General features: G+C 44.8%; 1 protein-coding gene and 1 long non-coding RNA gene across 5 annotated transcripts in view; both read right to left on the reverse strand.

The window, feature by feature from the left end:
- The window catches only part of tspan4a (tetraspanin 4a), a 126,836-nt gene that overhangs the window by 57,639 nt on the left and 44,006 nt on the right, over window positions 1-25,191 (reverse strand). The gene's annotated exons all lie outside the window — the stretch shown is intronic.
- On the reverse strand, window positions 21,459-24,188 carry LOC130167346 (uncharacterized). Of its 2 annotated transcripts, XR_008827279.1 has the most exons (3): window positions 23,662-24,188; window positions 22,309-22,479; window positions 21,459-21,794 (listed from the first exon to the last, which is right to left on the reverse strand). It is a non-coding gene; the product is annotated as an uncharacterized LOC130167346 (long non-coding RNA). The 2 variants fall into 2 exon arrangements; XR_008827278.1 differs by lacking the exon at window positions 23,662-24,188 and having other exon boundaries at window positions 22,309-22,718.

The following is a 25,191-nucleotide window of genomic DNA, read 5'->3' on the forward strand; positions in this document are numbered from 1 at the left end:
TGTGACTGACTGAGTGATCGTACTTCCACTATTGGTCAATTGACTGCCATGTGACTGAGTTGGAGTTTTCCCATTGGCTGCTAGTCTTTTAAAATGAGTTGAAGCAAACAGCAGTGTTTCTAGATTTAACAACTTTTCAGTCTTTTCGGGGGTTAGCCACAAATCTAGTGACTTTTTGAACAAACCTTTGCTAGTCTCCAGAGTCTCCAGAGTTCTGCGCCGTGAGCCAGAGGCTTGTCTTGAGTGCAGCGATTCCCAATGATAGTGACTTTTATGTTGTTGCTGCTGCTGCACCACATCCTGTACTTGTCTGCTATCTCAGTCTGACTGAACGCTCAAACTGGAGAATCAAAATGGAGAGCTGGTTAGCAACAGGGAGACTCAGAAGGAAAGAGAGACAATGGCAGAGACAGGCGACCTAAATGTTTCCCTTCTTTTCACTTCAGTCCTGAATGTTTGTTTGTTGTTATTAAAATAAAAAGTGCTCTGAGAATTCATGACTTAACCTCCGCGTTGTTCACGGGTCGGATGTGGGCCGCCAACATTTCTTAGGTTTTCAAGTGGACCATGAGTTGGAAGAGGTTGGGAACCGCTGGTCTAGTGTGTCTCTGTGAGAGAGGCGGAGCAGCTGACATGGACGTGATGAGCTGCACATGTGCCGTCTGTGCGAGGTATTGTGTTGCTTCTAATTGTGATCATTTTACAAGTAAATCCAGCTGAAATCGCAGCTCCGTCTTTGTCTTTAATTTATGTGTTTGGTGATTTTTGTCAGGCGGCGTCGTGGTTATAAAATCAGGATTCAAGCAGCAGCAGTTTAGAAGCGACTCCTGGTCAACATGTGGTCTAAAGGCTGACACACGCCGGAAAGTAAATTCAACACGATGACATCATTTGTTTACAGCGGTTCGGCGACAGTTTCCAACCATGTCCTCAATGTTGCACCTTGACCTTACGCAACTGTGCCACAAATGCGGTTGTTTTTCTTGGGAAGACGATCTCAGTTCAGCTCTGGTTTGGTCTCCTCCAGATTCTGAGAGAAATATCTGTGTCTTTAGCTGCTACGTGATCGTGTCTCTCCTCCAGCCACGTCACTCTGGCTCTTCGCCCTGGTGCTGGGCGGGTAGTGTGCTCTTGGGTTGTTTGAGCTTCCTTCGTTGGGCCCGCGGCCTCTCGCTCTATATGGGAGGGACTCGGCCGTACACTTCACGTGCAGATGGAGAACCAGAACCATGAGTTTGCTACAGGCTGTGTGCGCTGGGTTGGGTTCAGCACCAGGAGACGTTTTCACTTCCCCTTTTGATATAAAAACTTAATAGACGTTTGAAGTGAGGCGCCTGATGAGGCACAAAATTAAACTTCAGTGATTTCCTTTCTGAAAGGCCACAACATCGACTCACAAGTTTAATTTGAATAAAACTTGGAGAATTAATAACTGCTGTGAGACTGCAGTGGCCCGAAGCCTGTCTGTATAATTTCTGAGGGTCGACATGTTTCATTTGGTTCGTGTTTACATCTGACATTTTTATTTATATGTACACCCAGCCCACATGCTTCTGGGTGTCGGTGCTGAACAACTTCTGAGAACGAGACAAAGCTGCCAACAGACGAACTTGCTGCCACGTGACTCCAGATTCTGGCTGAAGCAAACGATCTTTTGCTTTACATAAAAAATAAAAAGATAAAAACAGCAGAGTGTGAAACATGAAACCTGCTAAAAAACAACAAGATCTCACACAAATTAACAAGAAAGCTACAAAAGGTTTTGGGGTTTCTGATCCGAGACTCTGGTTAAAGTCACATTCAGTTCGGACAAATTGTTTCATGGTCGTCATTGACAACAGGTCATGTGCTCTTTATTAATGAATGAATGAATGAATTTTTATCATAGCGATAGTTACATTATATAATCAAATGGAGCTAACGTATGAAGGATATTTTCTTGGTTCTTTTCCCAGTCAGATGATTATCTGGCTGCGGTTCTGCTGGGTTCTGCTGGGTTCTGCTTTGAAGCAGAATTTAGACCTTGCAGAAAATCTTTATTGAGCAGGTAAATGAACAAGTGAAATATGAAAATCCAAATATTTCAAAAACACGTCGAGGACCTTTTGGTGCGAACTTGGACTCGTGACCTCAGCGTTTCCAGGTTCCCCGCTGTGGCCTTGATGACACGTTAAAGCTTCATTTTCCCACTTGCTTGCAGAATCATTCTGGTTGTGTTCTCTGGGATTTTGATCTCTGTCCCGCCAAATTCAATGGAAGCAAATAGAATTGAGTTTGTGGTTCTCGCAGCATTGGAAAATTACATTTGAAAAACCCAGCAGTGAATTTTTCCACAGCCAGTGTCCCACAGCGAGGTTTGTGGACAGTTTTCTTTTCTTCCACTGCGTACCTGCAGAATAAAATACCTCAGCTGAAAAGTCCACAGTGACGTCTGTGGATTATCCTGAGCAACCTGGATGTTACCGAGTCCCCAGACAAATGTCACAGAGAACAGTTTTTATTTCTGCGATGTCTCTGCTGCAGAAGGAAGGCCTGGCAGAAAGAAAGCATATATACAGTATAAAGCTGGGAAAGCATTGTGAAGGTGATGGGTCTATTACAGGTTATTTATAAAGCAGGGAGGGGCTGGGCGACTTCATATTTACACCAACAGTGTGGATGCTTTAAAGACCCCTGCAGGCTCTGTTCATTGATTTTTCTTCATCAGCCTTTAAACAGTATCCAACCACATCTGTTGGCTAAAGAGCTTTTTAACTCATCTCTAGTGGAATATGGAGTTAATGTTCTGGAGAACAGGTTGTTGTGTGAGAGTGAACCGTGCATCCAGCTGAGGCCTGTGCACACGTCACGCTTCACACAGAGACGGACATGAGTTTCCTCTGAATGAACTTGTTCTCTGGTCTGACAATTTTTCTCTCTGAAACTGAATGTCTCAAAACACAAGGGCATGATTATTGATTTGACAATATTGTCACCAGCCTCCACACATGCAGCGCTGTGATCAATAAAGCTGGTGAGCCGCCACAAAGCCGACTTTATTTATTATTCTTTTTGCAGATGCTAATTACAGTTCATCTTCAAAAATCCTTTTTTTAAAATAGTTTTTTAAAGGTCGGACTGGTGTCCTGGTTTCGGAGCCCGACAGTGGAAGTTCTTGAAGGTAGTCGGCAACAACGCTGGGTGCTTTGGAAGGCGTCTGCTCAGCACGGCAAATGCCATCCTTGATATCTGCCGTCAGAGCCCTCACATGCAGCATTTTATTTTCTCAAATATAATCTGGTCTTGGATAACACGTCCCCTGCACATTAAAATGTAACATCTTTAAGTATTTACCTCTTTGACGTTTCAAGTATTTAGGAAACCCAACTGGATCTTATAAAGGTTTTCTTTTGCAGCTCTTTATTACCATGTTAATATCTGTCTGTTTCCATCTTACTGTATGTACTGCTGTGTTTTTAATGCACCATCTGTTAACAAACCTCAAGCAGCATGAACCCAAGATGTTCAAACCTGTTATTCCAAACAGAAAAATGGAATACATCTCAATAAACCCAAATCATGCATGTTTTTCTTCTTCTTTTTAGGAAGCCATTATGTAAACAGGAAGCTGTACCGCACCTTAGGCTGTTTACTGCCTTCAGTTTAGGGATTTGAAGATGCGAAACATCCTGCCCCTTGTTGCTAAGGCGAGCACAAACACCAAACTTCCCTCCAGCACCTTGGTCTCTGGTTTCCTCAGAGCGACGGTGCAGAGAGACGCTTCCACACAAACTCAGCCCCGTGCAGCTGCAGCAGCACATCAGAACTACAGCTACTGACGACCGCTAATTAAATCATGACAAACCGACTGTCTTTAAGCCGACGCAGCTCAACATATGTTGCCCATGTGGAAGTGGTAATTGAAAACATTGCATATTTGTTAAAGAGCGCAAGTTGCTTTGGAAAATCAGTGGCAGCTTTCTAACCACCAATCAAGTTCCACGCCAGCAGCCCATTTAAAGAGAGACAAATTAATTCATTTGAACTAATTCAACCCTCCCCCTCCCCCTCCCCCCCTCCACTCTCCCCTCATCCATTTTTGAATCCGTCCACTTTTGAATTAATTTACACAGCTACACCCATTTTTCTCTTCACTCTGACAAACGTATTTAACAAGCGGCGAGAGGCGGAGCGGGGAAATGCGTTCATGTCACAGCGATCAGGATTCTAACGGGAGATTAAGCTCGCGTCACAGATGTGAGAGGAATGACACGGCACAGGGTGAATTTACATAGAAAGCATTGACCTGGAACATGAAGGAGGAGGCTGAAGGTGTGCTTCGTAAACACACACACACCCAAACTAAAGTCTGCATTTAAAAAATAAAACTCTTTGGAGTGGAGTGAGGCTTTATTGAGATTTCCATAAACCTGTTACGATTCATCCGTAATCTCGTCGCTCTACACAACATTTTGAAATGCAGACGCCTCGAGGTGCCACCAACAGTAAACTGTCAGTGAACGCTTTATTGAGACGGAGACGCAAACGTGCGGTGGAATTGATCACCTCGAACTCTAATCAAATCGAGCACGGTGTGATAACGTTTTTATTAAACTACAGATTTTCCTGCAACTGCTCTGAACTGAACGCATGTAAATGTGTCACAGTTTTGGTTCGGGCGTTAATGTATCTAATCCCTCTATAAAGAGATTTGTCAAGCAATTTTAGAGACACAAAATCTCATCCCACAAATCTTCTATTTGATCTTCTTTGACTTATAATTGCTTTTACTTCTGCTGCTGCTGCTCGGCGCCATGACTTGCAGAAGTCACGGCAAAGATTAGAGCCCACAGAAAATCTAGGACTCCTGTAGGAGGTTCATGTGTCAGAGTCAGAGTCGTCCTCCCACACTCCTGCAGTCCCTCACCTGTCCACAAAATGCCCCCGTTTAGTTTTCCCACCTGCCTGAACATCTGAATTATTAACATCATACTTTAAAGTAAAGAACAGCTCCAAGGTCTCCAGAGTGTTTTCTTATCATGATATAATTCCTCTTCTCAGAGCAGCTGCTATTTCATGTGCCCCTGGATCTGAAAGTCAAAGTGCTGTATATTTTTTACTAAAGGCAGCGTGACGTGACTCACAGTTAGATCACTGCAGCTCAGACAGACATGAAACTCAATTAAATCCATATCAGTTCAAAAAGATCAGAGCAGCGCATGAGATGAACATCTGCATCAGAAAATGCCTGGTTCTCTGATTTAAAAAAGAGAAGTCAAAGGTACAATCCTCGGTGCAGAATAAAGAAGCTGTTAGCAGCAGCGCAGAAGCTGAAGACTGAGGCAATAAATCAGTTCACTTGTGGATTCTTGGGTGATTGTGAATGAATTCAGTAAATGTGGCTCCTTTGTTTTCAAAAATTCAATAACAAACCTTTTTAGATCTGATTCTGCTCTGATTCGCACATCTGTCTGGCTTCTTCTCCATGGCAACCGTGGCCAAGGCCCATGGGTATTGTAATATTTAGAGGTGTCTGCCATGCCAGACTCAAAACACGATTTCTGAGAAACTGAACCAACGGGATCGTTACGTCGTCCTGAAGAGTCCACTGTAACACTGAGGTTGTTGTTCAATGTTTATTCTTTAAATCATCATCGTATTTAAAGACCGTTTCCCCTCATTGATCCTTTCTCCGCATGATTGACCTCGTCACCTCCTTCTCAGTGAGCTGAAGCTTTTCCTCCTCTGCCTGTTTGTCTGCATGTATCTGCTGACTACTGCTCCCAGTAACCCTGTGCTCTCACATTATGCGAGGGAGTTTGCTGGCAGGTCACGTCTGTGTTTAATCCACCATAAGACAAATACACACACATTTCCAAATGTAACCAACCCAAGTTTGATTTCGGCGCTAACTGGCACCAGCTTCTCTCTGAGCTTCACGACAGGAAGCTCAGGAACTTGTTGATGCCAGGACCGTCGCCGTGGGTTACCTCATGTGGGTGTGTTCTGGACAGTGCACAAGTTTCACTAATCCATTTCCACCCCAGACCGCCTCACAAACAAACAAACAAACAAACAAACAGATCTCTCCCTCTCTTATTTACAGAACCTCACACACACACACACACACACACACACACACACACACACACACACACACACACACACAGTTGTTGAGATAAGATGTAATGAGAGCCAGGAGGAGCAAACAGCCTCTACAGTAATATTACACTCACACAGTAAACTCCCTGCTGAGTGTAATATAACAGAAAGAGTTCAGTGATGTCTCTAAAAATTTATTAATTATTGATTTGTTCCAATACCGATACTTGGATCAGGAACTGACGAGTGCGTGAGTCGATGAACATAATGGTTTAATTAATGCACAAGTTCACAATCAGTGTTAGTTATAAAATGTTTTTGCACAGGCTTTATATATTGTTCCAGATCGCAGACCTAATGTAAAATATATGTACCTCAGATTGATTAATTATCTTTTTAATTAGTTCATCCATCCAATAATCTGTGCTTCTTATTCAGCTCATGTTTAAAGATATTATTAGGAATTGTTGTTAAAATCAATAATGTAATAAATTCATGTACTTGTTAATTAATTCTAGGCCGTAACAACCTTACTGGCTTTCACTGATTGTGGCCCATGTACAAGTCAATCAGGTGTTAAACTGCATTAAAATAAACATGTGGCATTAAAAAGCCTCAAACTGAACTCGTGGCGCTTCGATAAAGGACTAGCAGTGTGTGTCCGAGCTAACGTGACGTCTCTGTAGAGACGGATTTGTTCCTGATTTGTTTTGCGGAGGGACACAGTGTGAAAACTTGTGTTGGAGTGTGTGCTGTGTTTCTGGGCTGTGTTTGTGGACGTACGTCGGTGGTTCCTCATTGTTGCGTCTAATGGAATTTGAGAAAGATAACAATGGAGCTGATGAAGCCAAAAGGCCGTGTCTACAAAATGCTTTGCAGGAACAAAAGCCTGTTCATTTTCTATTAGCAAAACAAAAGGCATTTAGTGTAACTACATTTTATTGAGCTTTAATAATTTATTAAAAATGTGTCTGGGGTGAATATTTACCCACAGCTCTTCCGCAACTGTCAGGAACTGCGTGATCTTTATTTTCCCTTTTGAAGTCTTGATTTTTTCAAAGCACAAACAAACCTCACTGACTCACCTCCTCGGGTTCCTTCCTTTTCTTTTCTTTTTACTTCATCTCCTGAAATTGCTGGTGATTGTGCAGTTGTTTGACAGTAGTTTGAACCTTAGCGCCTCTAAAAATCCTATTTTCAATCAACATCTTTCTAGTGATTGGGTCCCTTTTTTTTTGATTATTATTATCATTTCACCTGCAAGATTTTTGCATTTATGTTTTGGTTGTTTCTTTTCTCCCGGGGGGGGGGGGGGGGTGGCGCGGGTCAGTCGCTGTGTAAAGTCACATACTTCATCGCCACCAACCAGTTCAGTTGCAGGAAATACGGTCGCAGTCTCTCCTTCCTGAACATGCAGAACATTATGATGTCAAGTGAAGTTGACCTTTGACCTTTGGGGTATAAAATTAAATCACCATCATCATTTTTTCTTTATTTACATTTGTGTTAAATTGTGTCATAATTAGCGTATGAATCTTTGCGTTATGGCCATAAACTTGTTTTTGTGAGGTCACAATGACCTTTGACCTTTGGCCACCAAAATCTAATCAGTTAATGCTCGAGTGTGAGTGAAAGTTTGGACCAAATTTGAAGAAATTCCGCAATTCTCTCCCAGCAGGTTCTGGGAGAGAAGGCTGAACCTAGGATCTGGTCTGCAGCGGCGGAAAGCCACCGCCTCACCTGACACCTGGACAATGACTACGCTCAACAAAAGCTCCCTCTTGCTCTGAAGCAACACGGCCAACCAGGAGCCAGCGTTATGAATAATACCGTGTCAGTCGTAGCAGTCGATAGAAACTCATTCGTCTCTGTAAAGAAACCTGTGGGGCTTAAAGAGCATTTCCTGCTTCTGTTGATGCGTCGGCAACGGGTTTCTCCCAAAAATAAACCGGCGAGAGAGTGTGAGTGAACTGGTTTCCTCCCACTGGCTGTGAGGAGATGGAGAGTTTGAAGGGCAGCAGAGCAAATAATCCATCCTGATTAACATCCACATCCACTTGTTTTGGGATATTCTCCAAGAAGTAGTCAGATCCTTCACGTAGATAAAAGCACCAGCACCTTAAGGTGAAAGTCCTTCATTATTCAGTAAAAGAATCAAAGTCCTCTTTAAGTATGAGACGTATTATCAGCTAAATGACTCTCTCTCTGTAACTGATAAATGATTATATATAAGACCTGTGTGGGGAGCTAATGCATTACTTGGTAACGTGATTACTTTACATCACACTAATAATCCCAGTAGTTTCGTGACTGGGAGTTTGATGATCGGCCCGGTCTGTGTTCAGTTGGGTGGACTGGTCTTCTGGTGGCTGATGTGTGCAGATGTTAGCTGCTCCTGAGGTGGCGGTGTGTGTGCAGCCATCGAGGCTAATTTAGCTTTAGTCAGTAAATCCCCGCTGACCGCCTGTTAAACTGCAGCGTCTCGTCTCCTGCTGCTGTCAAATGTCACGCGGGGGCGTGGACGACTTGGAGCTGGTTAAACTCACTTTTGTCGGAGCTGACGACAGAAGAGTAATGAGGAGTCTGGCACCTTCCTCTGCAGCTGAGTCAGTATTACAGTAATGTAATTATTATGTAATGAGTAACTGATGAGCTGCACAACCCTGTACGACATTATCAGTGTGTGAGCAGCACGTTACAGAGTTCTGTTTACACACATTTCTATTTATTTTCATGGACTTTTCTTGAATAGAGAGAGAGAGAGAGAGAGAGAGAGAGAGAGAGAGAGAGAGAATGGATATCTCTTCTACTTTTGGCCTCGACAGTCTTTAAATGAAAGCATGTGAGAGGTTTAGAGGGTAAACGTCTCTTTGATGGATCTGCTACAATCTCATAGAAATCTGAAACAGACTCTGCTTGTTACTGTAAAGACTCACAGGCGACAGATGTTAGAACCTCTGGTTGAATCAATGCGTCGTGTTTCATAAGGTCATCATTTCTTTTTAATGTAAGACCTGGACGGTAACACGTCAGAGCAGAGCAGAGAGCACAACTCTCCGACCTGGAGGACTCGAGTGAATGTACCGTTCACCACTGAACACTGTGCTTTGCAGCTGTTCCCTTCTGAAACTGGCTTCCTACCATCAAACACACACACACACACACACACACCAGCGTAGTATCAGACTGTTTGTTTGCTGAAGTTTGCCTCTGGCGTCCCAGCATCCCCCTCACTGAGACCTCTGCCTCTCATGAAGCCTGGCGAGCGCTCACACACAGACAGTCGGCAGCGACGCCTCTCGCTGCTCGTTTTAGCCGCTCAGCACCTGAAGAAAAAAGGCCACGCTTGGCACTCGCACGCTGACCCACTTTCCACCATGAAAGCCTGCCAGCCTCTGCTCAGCCTGGAAATCAGTTGTTCTCCACAGGAGGAAGGAGTCTTAAGAGTCAGACAGTCTGGGCCGGTCAGCAGAATGAGGGGAGTTGAAGGGGGTCGGACGAGCAGAGAGCGCCAGAGAGGGAGAGAGAACTTGTGCGGGAAAAGATACGGAATCGCAGCCGTCAGATTTGAAGTCACCCTGATCCTTCACACCTCCTCTCCAGCTCCCGCCTTTCTCTTTCCATTTAGCACATTTCACATTTTCATTTCAGGCACTTAAGTGACGTCGAATCTAAATTTAGAAAGAGTGAAATAAAGGTAAAAGCTTCTGTACACATCAGAATGTACAAGTAGCCGGGCCTTGCTTTCACTTGGCCTCTGACTTATGAGCCTTCTGTAATAAATAAAAAACATTTAAATCAGCTGGTTTTGTTCCACTTCACCTTCTCCCACTATGTAAATCATAAAATGTATTTAACCTTGCAGGTCAGGCTGTGCTGCTGGTACTTGATTCCCGAGGCGGTGTGTGTGTGTGTGTGTGTGTGTGTGTGTGTGTGTGTGTGTGTGTGTGTTGCAGTATTGCACTCTGTTTTTCCACACAAATGAAATCTCTCAAACTCTCAAACTACATTAAGATACCCATTACTGAAGACACACAGGGGAGACGCTGGGTAAACACAGGAGCTCTGCAGAAGTCAGTCGCTCGTCCAAAATCCATACTAACACATTCCTCATAGATGCAGCGAATAAATCTGCATCTGTCATGAAGTATATTCACTGTGCCATTTTCCATTTAATTAGCCACATAGATTTCTAACCATGGCCGCTCTGCCGGGGATTACGGCGTTTTCACTGAATTATCCGTCTGAGATCTACTCAGAATTGCAAAAAGACATATGTACCCAGATACTTAATATCTTCCAATCTATTAGCAGGGCGCGGTGGAATAAAAAGAAATATACTCCCCCTAAGGTGTTTTGATGTTCTGTGCACAAGCGAAAGCTGTGAAACATTGCAGAGTATCCTCCCGCTGCCTTCCTCCCACTCCCGCTCTGAGAGTCTGGGCCACATTAAAATTTGGGCTGGATGCATTGTCTGACTCTGCCGTTTGTTGCCAAGGTGGAGGAGAGGCAATCTCCAGACCCGCGGGGCGTTCGGGGTGGAGGGCTTTGCGTCTCCCTCGACGGGGCTCGACAAACATCATGATCTCCCCTCGCCGCCCCGGATTAGATGTCACATCATCCCACTGCGTTATTTCCTTCGCTCTGCGGTGAGTGGAGGAGTCTAGCCACAGAAGTGACTGATCATCTTCTCCTGGCGTCATGAGAGATGGTTATATAAAGATTTTACAACATGGCATTTATAGTGGCTTAAAAAGGTTTTCTGATTTGACTCCACTGTCAACAGGACAGTGTTTGTCTGCGCCCTACAAAACCCTTTCAAACGAATGTGCTGCGTGACGTCAGGCTACGTTGGCTTTAGACACAAAACGGCGTGGTTAAGGTCAGTGGCGCCGGCGACAGGAGATCCGGTCTTAGCTGCATCTCACTGAGTCTAGATGGAAGAGGAGAGCAGGAGATGAAGGAGGAGTCTGGGGCTTTGATGCCCAGCGCTGACACCGCAGATGTGGAGCACTGATGCACATCCATGGTGATACTGGAACTGATGCTGAGGTGGATCTGTGAGAGTGTGATGTAACGTTCAGGCGCAGAATGAACTTCAGGCAGGAACATCATTTACTTTCATCGTCTCATGAGGCTTTTTGATTGTTTATTGTAGCAGCTCGGTTCGGTCTTGATGTTGTGTATTGTTGCTGCTACGTAGTTAGTGAGACAACTTCAGGACCTTCGTTGTCATGGTTACGACAATAACCACTCGGTTGGTTGGTCCTTTTACTTTCAGTTAAATAAAAACCAACTTCGACCGTCACTGAACGGTGGCCTCACATGCCGCCGAGCCGCCCCTCCACTTCAGGCTCCTCCCTCTTTAGACTTTGTGGCTTTTTCCATCGAATCATGTTGCTAAGTTTTAAACAAATTTAAAGAAATCAGCAGAAGAAAATGTGAATTAAAGCGCGTTTGTCAGGATAAACAGCTGATTCCCATGGAAGCGCTGCAGAAGAAGAGGGTTCGCCACGATCTCCTCACTCCTCCACACACACACCTGAACGTTCGGTCCTGTGTGAGCGGGAGCGTCGGGATGTTTGAGTCACATGCTTCACCTACGTCATGATTTATCCACTTCATAGATACACCCGACTTTTTCACTTGGACTTTCTTGTGAAGTTTCAAGATGTTTTGAGTTACGGGCATTTCCACTGAGGTTTTTTATGTGCACGAGAACACCAGCTTATAACACTGTCACTTCCTGTGGTAATTATGACTCTACCGCCGCCACAGCACTGAGTATTTGTCATTTTCAGACATTTGCTGAACCCCCTGATGCTGTGGTTGTTCTTGGGAGAGCAGTCTCATATTTTCTGCTCGTCCTGGTGTTGAGGATGAGATTTAGTGGCCGTGCTACACTACGTCTGCCTCGATGTGAAACCACCGGAGCCAACACATCCTGCTGTAAAAAGCCCGCAGCCTCCGGTGGATCTAAACACACACTGCCAAGTCTCAACCAATACCTGCCCCCACACCCCTATCCACCCCCGCTGCCTCCTGTGCTCCCATTCATTCATATTCCGAACACAGTCATTATCAAACGGTGCAAGTACAAGCGCGGCACAATCGTCTACATGTCTACGATTTGCTGTTTTTGTCATGCTCATGAGAACAGCCGAGGAAGGCTGCATCCTGTCCCCACGAGACGAGCTGCATTTACATTTCGACGTCATTCAAAGTGCAGCTGCGCAGGACATCGTGGAGCATTTATAAAGACTAAAAGAAGAGTGGGCCTGCTGGATGCGAGCGCTTATTGCCTTCATGTTCTGCCTCCATTACACCGATAAGCTCCTGGAATGATGTTTTTAAGAGAAGGCAGGTCACTAGGAGTCTGTAACACACTGCAGAGCCAGAACAGCGCTCTCAACAACCCTCTATAAATAAACTGAGGAGAGTGGAAGACCCAGAGAAGATGGAGAGAGACAGCAGGAAGGAGGGAGAGAGGGGGAGAGACGCCACAAAGGGTAATCAATAAATCTCTAATCTCTTGAGTATTCGCTCCTCCTCTCTCCCTCCCCCATCCCCCCTCTCTCCAAACCAGGAACACACAAGCACATACACACTGATACGCTCGCACACACAGCCGCCTGAAGGTCTGGACTCATTATATTGACTGCGATTGGGAGGAGACTGATTTGTTGCAGCGGCGCCCGGTTTGTCAGACCCGGCGACAGCAGCCATCCAGTCCCAGGGCAAAGTCAGAGAGGAGGGACCGGCTCGCACACAGCTCATATTCTCCAGCTTATTTCCCTAATGCCAGGTGCTAAAACTGCCGCGTAAATCAGGTGACGCACAAGTGCACGTCCTGAAAGTGAACCCGTCTCGGCAGCCGCTGAGTTTGAACCAGCAGCAGAAACACGTGATTGTTTAATATTTAATGCTGTGCGTGCTTATTTCATGAGTGAGTAAGTCGTGCTGTTTGACCTGCAGAGATTGCTTTTTCATGGCGCCAAATTGATGACTCACTTTCAAAGCCTTTGAAATCATCAAGGCGTTCATTTTTGAAACTTCCTCCATTTCTGATGTGCCGTTTTTGGAATTCATTACGGGGGAAGCATATTGAGGTAAATTACCCTCAGCCCCCAGACCCCTCGAGTGTTGTCTGATGGTAATGTGCCCTCGTGTGAGATCAGGTTCTGTTGCCACACTCACAGTAGTGTAGTACATAAACCTCCCGCAGAACACGGAGCTGTCGGATAATAACCATGATAACAGAGGGAAGGCCCACACAAACACTCCGGACCAAACACTGACTTTCTTAAAATGAGTAAAGACACCATCTTGCCAGGAGGACAAATTTAACCATCTGAGGTTGCAGCCATCACTGGCACTAACCGTATATTTTCATATTTTTTTATCACTTCTAGTACTAGATTTATTACTGTAGGTGCAATAAAGTAACGAGCACAGGAAACCCATAAAGGTCCAATGACTAGAATATGATTTATTACCAGAGAAATTCAATTTTCCCTTGAATTTCTATCATCCTGTGCAAACTTTCTCCAGCAAATTATGTATAAATACGACCAATTTGAAAGTGCAAATATGCAGGAAACGTAATAATAAATAGGGAATAGATAGGAAATGTAATGCAGCCTGGATTATGTTTTCTATTGAAATGAGGAAATGTGTTGACACAGAATCTATCAGCACAACATTCACTGATAATGAAGCTCATTTTTTCCCCCAACAACATATCTGATCATGAAATATCTGCGGACGCTCACGGACACTCGCAGCACCCGGCCTGTCGTCAGGTTTAATACAGAAAACGCTTTTTAATTACATTTCACCGACACCAGGATCTTTCCATCACCTCAACCACGGAGCTGTGGGTACAAACCCCGGCCCGTCATCGGCCCTGCCGTCCACCCCAGACACCTCCCCGAGTTTCATTCACTCTTTCTAATAACGTTGCCTCTGAAAATAATCCAGCCGCCAAACACAGTATTTTCATCACAACGTAATTGGGAAAACAATTTAGTCCAGTAACCTAGAGCCCTCCCTAAAGAATAACGTCTATTTTCTTTGAAAATACATTTATATTGAATATCAATATAATATATACACAAGAAGTAAACACATGTAGAGCGTAATTAAATCATAACAGACTACTACTTTGCTATTATAAAACTAAATGTGAAATGTTGTAAAGGGGAATCTCGCTTCACGAGTCTTTTTGATCCGTTCAAACTCGATATTTATTCATGAGGTGAACTTCATTTTCAAATGTTTATATTGCTCTTACTTTAACTGCAACATAGATATTAAATAATAAATCATTTTTAGAAGAGTTAGCCTACACGATCAAAGAATTAAAGCTAGCAAGCTTGTGCTATAGCAAGCTAATATTGCCTTTTAAACCAATAATACATTTCTCACTATTGTTTAGCTATTATCTTATTGTGTTACATGATGGTGTATGCTAGACCTGTCGGTTAAACTAAATAATTTGATCATATATTCATTTAAAATATATATATACTATATATATATAGTATATATATACACACACAAGTCTTTTTTTTTTCTTAATTTAAACTCTAAGAAAAAAGAAAATCAAAATAAAACAAACATATAAATACAATTAATAAATAATGTAATGACAAGAATCAATTAAAACGGGTACAAACAGATGTAAAAAATGACCAAGAGGTGGACATGAATTTATTTTTAAAGTGCTTTGTAGAGAGCTCCAGGTGCAAAAATATAAAATATCATATGTAATAAAACATTTGCACAAGTTAAAAAGGTGTTGGATGCAAGAAAGGATAAGATACAGTTCTACACACCTGAATCAGGAATGTGTTGCAGGAACGTAATAATAAAGTGAAGCTGCCTGTGTTTACACCTGATGGACAAACAAATCAAAACCTTTAAATGGGACTTGTGCGTTTTCCTGCTTATACATATGGGAAATGCAATTTATATTCACTAAGACGTAAGCCCAAGACACATATATCATAACAGAAGATGTAAACATAAATCAATACCAAACAACCAGGCAATCACAACATCAATAAGATAAAAACACATATTAGACGGCAAGGATATATTGCGCAGTCACAGTCATGAAGAGCAGTATCTAAACCTCTCAAACGCATCAATACACTCCATTTCTAGCATTATATTCAAATCAAAAGCCACATTCAAACAGCGCGGGAGGAAGGAGCCTCATATCTGTGTCCGGCAGACAAGGAGCTGGAAAAAAAAAAATTCAATGAATAGCAAAACAGCTAAATTGTGAAAATAACCTTAGACACCACAGGGTTAACCGCTTGAGCAGATCCTTCATTATAAATGCGTATTGTGCATCTGCGCATTGTTCGGACCCAAAGACCTTCAATTTAAATTGCACTGAGATCCCAGGACACCACATATGTCATGTTGAATCCCGTAAATAAATTGATACACAGGAGTATTTCTCTCATTGTAAGTGTTACACAGCTTCACTGCAGCAAGCCGCCGGGCAGACTGGAAGAAACAGAATATGTGACGGTGTAAAATAAATGTCTCTTCTGACGAAATCTGGCATTACGGCTCAGGTGGTTACTCCACCGTGAGATAATGGACCTTTCCAGCCACACGGTGGACGATGTCATGACGTAGAGAAGATAAGAATATTATGGAAACACGTGTGCAGACTTTCCTGCAGGAACATTAGAAGTTAAACAATCAGTGATCTTGAAGATGTTGGCTGAGCGAGCCGTGAGAGGCGCCAAGATCCACGAAGCCACCCTTGAATTTAATTGTTAAACAATCAAAGTGATGGGAGTTAATGTCCTTGGGACCTAAGAACACGAGGGGGGAGCAGTGTTCGCAGTAAGGTGCACCTGGCGCAGTAAAATGTCCTGGTGCAGAACGATCATCAGACCTAATGACTCCCACCGGATCCACGCTCGCACAAGTGTGGCTGTAAGAACAACTCAGCAGATCGCGCTCCCCGCGGCGCCGTGCTGAGGTCCAGGCTGCTGTCGGCCTCAGCCGCTCCGTCAGGCTCAGATACAACTGATGACAGAACGTCTCTGATCCGGTCTTACAGCATGTAGACACCGTATCCAGGTGTCTGATCCGTCTCTGTTGGACGCTGTCATTACCAGGATATTAGAGCAATTATGTCATATTACGTCTAATGTGACATAAAATGATCTGCGGCCTCTTCAGGCGACGTTTAGTTATGTTGTTTGTTTATGTATTTATGCATTTAATTATATAATGTCTTGTATTTATATATAAGACTCATCGTCACCCGTTGTCCTGACAACTAAAAGTGACAAATTGATAAAAAGCTTTTTTTCCAGTTTTTTTCCCTAACACAAATAAGAGCGAAAAGAAACTGTGAGGAAATGTAACATTAAACTCATCGTTGTGCAGAATAATGAATACGTAATACGTCTCAGTCGGAGTGTAAGAGTTCCTGCTGATCCAAAGTTACAGATGCACTAACGTGCCAGATGTGCACCCGTTGTGTGGATGACACCTCTGGGCCAGAGTCACAGGACTGAACCTGTGCAGTGATGAAAGGATCTGGATCCAGCACCGACTGAAACACACCTGCAGGAGCGCTGACAGGCCCGCGGATGGGAGGGTGTATTTTATCTTAAATACAAACAGACAATACGACTTCACGTCTGGCTAGAGTTTAACGGTGTTTTCAGTTAGTCTCCATCACCAGCAGTTCTATCTAAATCTAATCAGATCAATACAATGACATCAGCTGGTTAAAAAGCAGCTGTACACTACGTGTCTGTACGAGCTTCCTACAAACAGCTAACGCAGCAAGAGAAGCTAATTCAGGATATTTATCAGTGTTGGCAGTGGGCGCACTCACTTTTGAACAATACCTAAATGCTCCCAAGTCGGAATAACACGAGGTTTTATTTTCTCCTCGCTCTGCCAACACCGTGTGAAAAGCAACGTCAAGCTCAGCAGCCGCAGCAGTTTGCCAACCAGCCCCTCACCTCTTCTCACCGCACGCACAAATGACTTTTCTCTCTCTCGCAACCGCGCCGAGAGGTTTCCTTACAACAATATAATAATGTCACTCTTGTTCCTGCCTCTGCCGCCGACGCCATTACTCTCACGAAGATCGTTTGTGAGTGAAGCTTTAACTTGAGTCGCTTCAAGTGCTCGAACAAACAACCGGCGCTGTCATTCCTCCGGTGAGGACGGCCTCATTTGGAGCGCGTCAGAGAGATTAGTGTCATTTCCTTTCTGGAGCCGTTATCATCTATCCTGTTAAACATCTGTGGACACATGGAATGGAGGCGCAGAAATGATCCTACACTTTGTGCAAAGCTAATTAGTCCCTTTCCAACTATATTTCAAAAGTCACATATTACAGAAACGGTTGTTGGACGTCTCTCTCTCCGCCGGCTGGTTTAACATTCAGCGGCAGCCGATCTGCCTCTGTAGCTCCCTGCGTCACTCTGAGTTACTGAAGCTGAAAAACACTCTCTGTTTCCAAATAATGGCCCAATATTCTCCATATTCAGCCTCTGAACGGCTTCTGGTGCTTTCAGGTGACACTAATGACGGATTGAAATCCCCCCTCCCTGGACAAAACTGAAGCCTCTGTCCTCACACACTCCCGTTCTGTTCTCGGCTGATAAATGTGTTGCAGATGAAAAAACACCTCAGTAGGACGCTGTAGGGAGAAACAAATCTCTGACAGCAAAAGTATGAGATCAAACAACACCGGGTGGGGGGGGGGGGGGTGGGGGTGTAAAGAGGGAGGAAGGGGAGAGAGAGAAAGAGAGGGTAATAGAAAGCTCAGTGGACAGTGACCAATGAGACGTTCATGAGGGAATGGCACTGGCATAACAAATCAGAACTGGAGGACGGAGGGACGGAGACCAATGAGAGCTGCCCTGCAGAACAAGGGTGGCATAACAAACTGGTAATGGAAAAAGAGGTGGGGGGGGGGGGAGGTAGAGAGATAGAGAAAGGGGCAGCCAGTGTCGTCCCGTGAGAACTGCATGACAAAACACAGAAGCAGGAAGCGTCAGCGTCAAGGAGGCAAGAGACGTCAGATTGAGGGAGGGGGGAGGAGGAGGGAGGGGGGAGGAGGAGGGGGGAGGACAGAGTGATGAAAAGAATCAGTGGGTCAACAAAGCGAAGACACAGAAAGCGTGGTGACAAATAGAGCAATGGGCTCGTTCAATCACAGTGTTGTTAAGGGGGGGAGGGGGGAGGGGGGGGGGGGGCTCGTGAGGCTGCGTTTCCGTGCACTTACAGTAATGGATGCTCGACATCCCACAATCCCACAGAACAGATCTGCCATGAAACCAGGATCTGAGGAATCAGACGTTTCACAGAGAGTCAGGATGTGGAGGTCGGGGTGGGGGGGGTGTAGTGGGGGTGTAGTGGGGGTGTAGTGGGGGTGTAGTGGGGGGGTAGTGGGGGGTAGTGGGGGGTAGTGGGGGGGTAGTGGGGGGGTGGACATGCAACACATCTGCCCTTCACGGCACTGCAGTTTATCTTCCATTCGTCTAACTGTGATCTCTCCCTCAGCGTCGTTTCTCTGGATAAAAAAGATTCACTGGTTACAGTTTCTCAAAGGTGAAAACAGCAGCGTGGAACTCTGGGAATTCGTTTGTTATTCCTCTGCGCCGGCGACAGTCAGAGCGGCAGCCATGTTGTTTTCAGGTTGTACGTCCCGTTCTCGTGGACGTGATATCTCAGTAACACCTCGACAGAGCTTCTTCATAGTTGGCACAGACCATTACTAGGACTCAAGGATGGACTGATTAGATTTTCATGGTCAAAGGTCAAAGGTCAAGGTCACGTTGACCTCACAAAACACGGTCTTGGCCTTGTGAACGTGATATCTCAGGAACCCTTCAAGGGAATCGCTTCAAATTTGGCACAAGCATTCGTTTGGACTCAAGTACGGACTGATTCGATTTTGCTGGCTAGAGGTCAAAGGTCAAGGTCTGTCAGTTTTTAGCCATCAAGCAAGACTTCAAACAGCTATTATAACAATATATCAATAAAATGGTTCATGTTTTCTCTGACTCTGGAACTAGTCTGAGTGGCGGAGGGATACGACCGCGAGGAGCTGATTCCAGTTGTTTGCTGACATTTTCTGGACTAAACTAAATAATCATTAAAGTATAAAATCACCAGATGAATCTATAACGGCAGCCATCTTTACTTTCAGTCCTGACCCATCAGCCTCTCTCTCCTCTCGCTCTGTCACGTACTGTATGTGCCACATGAGTGTGTTTGTTTTCCCTCGTGTCGCTCGGCCTCGCCGGCCCGACCTCTGTGTGTGTTTGTGAGTGTGTGTTCACGCTTCAGCTGAGCGGGGCCATCCATAAACCTCTTAGCACTCCTTCATTCAGCCTCTCTCCTTCTCCCACACGACTTCGCTGACATTTTAATTCCTTGTTTCTTAATTGTGCTGCTCTTTCCCTCCCTTCTTTCACATCAGTACCCCCCCCCCCGACTCCGATCATTAACACCTCATTCCCTCAAGCCCCCCGCTTTGTTCTGTTACACCTTAGCCTCTCCTCCTCCCTTCTCTTCCTCCCTCCATCATTAGCTGTCTCTTTTCCCCACCGACTCGCACATCCCTCCCACGTTCTCCATCGCCCCCTCGTCTATCCCATTTTCTTTGCTTCTCTCTTTGCATCCTTACCTTGTCATCCTTTACCCCGCCTGCCCTCCCTCCATCCATCCACCTCTCCTTTCATCTTATCCTTCCCCTCCCCTCCTTTCTCCAATCCCTCATCTTCCTCCAACAGTCGCCGGTCCAAATCAGCGCCGTGTCCGCCGGCTTTCTCAATACGGCAAATCCACCCGGGGTGAGAGGGGCTTAGACTTGAGCGCTGCCCCGAAGAGCGGCCGCAGACGTCTGTGTTAAGAAGAGGATTAATCAAAATAAAAAGAGTTTTTCTTCGCTCACACACACACACTGATGCTGCAGCTGCTTCTGCCACTGTACATCCAGTTGGATGTGCAGGTAATAAGATGGAAGGGTGAGCACTGAATATTTCAAAAGGCCTGTGCGGCATCAAATAGAACAGGGCGGACCAGAAAACACAGGAGGGGTGGTGGTGGTGATGGGGGGTTTGTGTTGTACTTTGCAGAATCAAACGGCTTTGAATGTGATGTGCCAGAGAGGTAAAACTGGCAGAAGAGAGAGAGAGAGAGGCGTGATCAAACGCAGCCCAGTTCCTGACGAGGCGAGCGGTGTTCAGAGTTACTGCTGCAGCTGTGGTCCAGGTGAAGATCCACACCTTCACACTGGAACTGGTCTTTGGTCTCACTGATCGGTCTGATGTGACTTTCACACGGTGGTTCGACAGTTAAAATTTTGATCGTAGGTTTCTGTAATAAAACGTCTCCGAGCAGAACTCCCGTCAGATCATCAGACGGGTCCCTGGTCTGATCCGTGTCAGTGAAGCAGTCTGAGTCCCGCTGGGTTCAGGAATAAAGTGAGGCAGAAACAGCTGATAACAGGAAACACGCCAGAGAAAATAAACCATTTTGAGCTCTGATTAATTAAAAATCAAGACTTAAGTGTGATAACACATCTTTAGCTGAACTATCATCAGTGTCATCGCTGGAGCTACACAAATGTCAAGAGGCCAATCAGCCTCCAAAGACATGGTGGGCCTACCCCCCCCCCCCCATTAAAGAGCCCCCCCTGACTGTCCAATCACTCTGTCTGCTTCAGTAATTATCCACATTAAACCTTTTTAGTCTCAAGTGAATTGAACAGCTGCAAATACACCCTTAAAATCTCTCCATGCTGCCTGTGAAGTCTCGAGTGTCAGACGATTTTTGCAGCGATTATTCAAAGGTGCACAAAGTGAGATTCTTACGGCTTCACATCACAAATGAAACCTCTCTGGGGGGTTTACGCCGTCGCAGATAAACACTCACTCACTCACTGACTAATCTCCCGCTTCCAACGCGTCACGTTGCAACTTGTGTATTTCACCTCTGCAGACGGGGGAGAGCAGAGATGTCAGAGTAAAACCGGAGACGAATCTCAGACTGAAGCCACTTCATCACCTTCCACCTGCACCTCTGGCCAACAGCTGCCACAGATGGAAAACGCAACCACTATATTGTATTTCTTTATACTTTACTTTTATTTGCTTTTCTAATTTAGTCATTTCCGTTTCCCATGTTGCACTACGGCTCCTGCTGCTCTCAGTCCCCGAGGACGAGCGTGAGCTGTTTCCTGTGATGAGTGTGGAGTTAGCAGCCGCTTCTTTTCACCTGCCAGTGCAGAGTTCCACGACCAAACGTGTGATCATGCATCCTGATTTCTTTCTGCCTAATTTATTGGCAAGAGAACAGAGAGGGGGAGAACGCGGTTCAAATTAACGACATTTTATTTCATTTTTTTTCAGTTGCCGGCTCAAATTACCGACTAATCCACCAAGTTAAGTGACAAAATTCATCGTTATTAGCTTCACCACTTTTCCAAAAACCGTCACAAATCACTGTCGCAAAAATAGAAAAACCTCTTTCTGATCAACGGTTATGGGAAAAGATGTGCATTTCCTTTTCCAGCAGTGAGTCCGATGACGACACCTGCAGCCCTCTCTCTCCATCAGCGTAGCATAAAGACTGGAAGCATAAAACAGTGACACTTGGTTTTATGGCGGGTTTCTGTTGGCGACTGTTTCTCGGGCAGACACGGTGACTTCCTGGAGGAAACAGAACGGCGCGTAACCCCTCATTAAACCACAACCGCAGGTTTACACTTTAGTATTGATCAGACATAAAAGACATAATGTGTAAATTAGTGAGTTTTAGAGATGATGGTGGGCAGATGTGAAGCTATCAGAGCGGTATTGATCTTCTCACCTCACTCTCACCAGGACGGCGAATAATCGTATTTCCGAAATGATCAAAGCACAAAAACAAGCTGTTTAATATGAGGGAGAGATATTGAGTTAAATCTACTGCTTGATTAAGGTTAAGGATAAATCCCCGCAGAGGCCAGCGGGCTACGCCATTTAAATGTAAACGTATGTTATTTGGACTTACAACACGCTGAAACCACTCACTCCCAATCACACATTGAAAAGGCAGATTAAATAACCTGTTTCCCATCTCCATCTCTTCTCCATCAATAACAAGCTGTTATTAATCTTTGACATCTACAATTTAACGAGAAATTAGCTTCATGCAGAATTGTGACTGGGGATATTTACTCACATCAATTAACAGTGACACTCTCTTGGCTCAAATTAGAAATCTTGTTATGAGGACATCTTCGCATAATTCATGGTCAGTGAGAAAACGTTGAGGAATCACCAGCAGCGGCGTGTCGGGGCACCCGTGTGATTGGTGTGCGCCGCATGCATTAATTGGTTTCTCGTGCATTTGCTGGAAAAAAAACAAAAACAAAAAACATCTATAATTAAGACCGGTGATCTCCAGCTGTTTCGCCACATGGGACTCCAATCTACCTGACAGATGGTGTTCCAGTAACAAACTGGTTTTCATTTTCATACTTTAGTTATATGTTACATTCAAAGAACATTAATTATTTAAAAAAAAACCTTTTACATTTCAAGTTCAAAGGGTGAAACAGAGAGAGGGAGAGAGAGGGAGAGAGAACGACAGAGAGAGAGAGACAGACAGAGAGAGAGAGACAGACAGAGAGAGAGAGAGGGAGAGAGAGGGAGAGAGAACGACAGCGAGAGAGAGACAGACAGAGAGAGAGAGAGAGGGAGAGAGAGACAGGGAGAGAGACACACAGAGAAACAGAGAGACAGACACAGAGAGAGAGGGAGAGAGACACAGAGAGAGAGACAGACACAGACAGACACAGAGAGACAGACAGAGAGAGAGACACAGAGAGAGAGAGAGAGACAGACAGAGAGAGACAGACAGGGAGAGAGAAAGACAGGGAGAGAGAGAGACACAGAGAGAGAGGGAGAGAGAACGACAGCGAGAGAGAGACACACAGAGAGACAGACAGAGAGACACAGAGAGAGAGAGAGAGGGAGAGAGACACAGAGAGAGACACAGAGAGAGAGACAGACACAGACAGACACAGAGAGACAGACAGAGAGAGAGACAGAGAGAGACAGACAGGGAGAGAGAGAGACAGGGAGAGAGAGAAAGACAGGGAGAGAGAGAGACAGAGAGAGAGAGAGAGACAGAGAGAGACAGACAGGGAGAGAGAGAGACAGCTTCCTCTATATTTTATAGAAGAGAGTCTGTGAAAGTGGAGGAACTACATTTACACGTAACGAATGAAGCTTATTTAAAGCTGAAATGATTAATCAGGTAATTGATTAGCTTGTAGGAGCAGAATTTTTCATGTCAAGATATTGTGCAAATGTAATCTTCATTGTTTGTTATCATCAATGTGCAGGTTTATTGATCTGTTATAGTGCAGAAACGGAAAACTGCCTTTTCCCCGTCACCACTCACCTGGAGGTGTCCAGAGCTCAGGTGAACCCAGGTAGAGCGGTGTGTGTTATTGACAGTTTTTCATCCTGTCTGAAGGATGATAGAAGGTTTGTTGTTTTATATAGTGAATAATCTGATGGAACATACCTGAAGCTGTGATCGCAGGATCGCCTTTAAACGCCGAATGACAGACAGCTGCGAGTATCTGAGGTCGATTACAAACCAAAAACCCAAAACATTCTTCACTTCCAGCTTCTAAAAGTTCTCCGTTTTATATCATTGTCATGTCACGTTTAAGTTTTTAACTTCCCCATTGATGAAGATGAAGTCCTTGATGATGGAGAGAAAATATGAACCACAAAGACTCGTTATTACAGCAAGTAAGTGAATATTTGATGATATATATGTTACATGGGCTGTTCGTGAAGATATATATATAAATTTTTAATGTCAGAACTCATTCACAGACAAAGAGATGTACAGTGTGTTATCCTGCGTTGTGATGGTAATTATGTTTGAAGTCAGTGAAACCGCAGAGAGGATTAACTCGTTACACCGCTCCTCTTGTGTACAAACAGCTCTGGTGCGTCGTTAAAGTGCTGTCAACACGGAGCACAACTACTGACCACGTGAAAAGACGTTGTATTCAACCTAAACATGACATCACAGCTGATAAAACAATTTCCCGTCTGTTTCTTGAGAAAAGGCACCTGGTGTCCAGGACATTAGAGTCTCTGTGTTCTGAACTGCTCGTCGGACAAACAAACAAGCTGCTTAAAGACGTCGCCTGAAGGAGCTGCAGACCTGAATTCATCACGATTCAACACTAAACCAAAGTCAAGATCAAGAGTTTAGTCCTCCATCGCACTTATTTCCAATCATCAGCAGAGAATGTACAGAAAGTTCCAGACCATGAGCGACTCTGAAGCAGCGAGCAGCACCAGATGAAATTGCTGGAATAAACAAGCAGCTTGCAAAGCACATTTAGCTTTGTCATCACAGCCTCTGCTCCCACCATAGAAATTGGGAAAATAAGGCCACTGGTGGATGCTCATGTTTTGGCAGCACATAGACTTTTAGATAAACATGCCCCGAGTCCTTTGGAAAGATGCATATTTCATGAGGACGTTTGGGTTCGGGCTCCATGTTTATCTCGTCAACAGTTAACAAAGCTGTGTTAAAGGCTGCTGCTGCGCCCGCGGTATCACTTCGCATTCCCATTGTGTGTGCACGCGACGCCTGCCCCGAACACTCGGACTCGTCTCAATAAAAGGCCACAGAGGGTGTAAGAAGAATGGATGTCATCCATTCTTCTTTAAAAGATGGAGGGAACGGCCTTTAATCAGTATGACTCTCCGCTGAGGATTTCATTGTGGCAGCTACAAAGCAGGACGGAGCACGGGTGCCTTTTGCAGATATTCAGACGGGACCCCGCTTTGTCGGCAGATGGATTGGGACGAGCATTTGCCTCCTTAGAAAAGCGATTTCTTTATCTCTCCGGAGCATATTATTGTGTGTGAGGCAGAGTTGCTCCGGCCTGGCGCCGGCTCCCGGGTCCGGCCGTTCGTCGGCGCCGCATGACGAGTAGGTGCCGGTAATCTCCAGACTCAAAACCCATGACGACTAAAACTAAACAAACCAGCTTCACCCAAGTATTACAGCTGGACTTAAGGTTGT

Source organism: Seriola aureovittata, chromosome 1, assembly GCF_021018895.1.
Source record: "Seriola aureovittata isolate HTS-2021-v1 ecotype China chromosome 1, ASM2101889v1, whole genome shotgun sequence".
Classification (NCBI taxonomy): Eukaryota; Metazoa; Chordata; class Actinopteri; order Carangiformes; family Carangidae; genus Seriola; species Seriola aureovittata.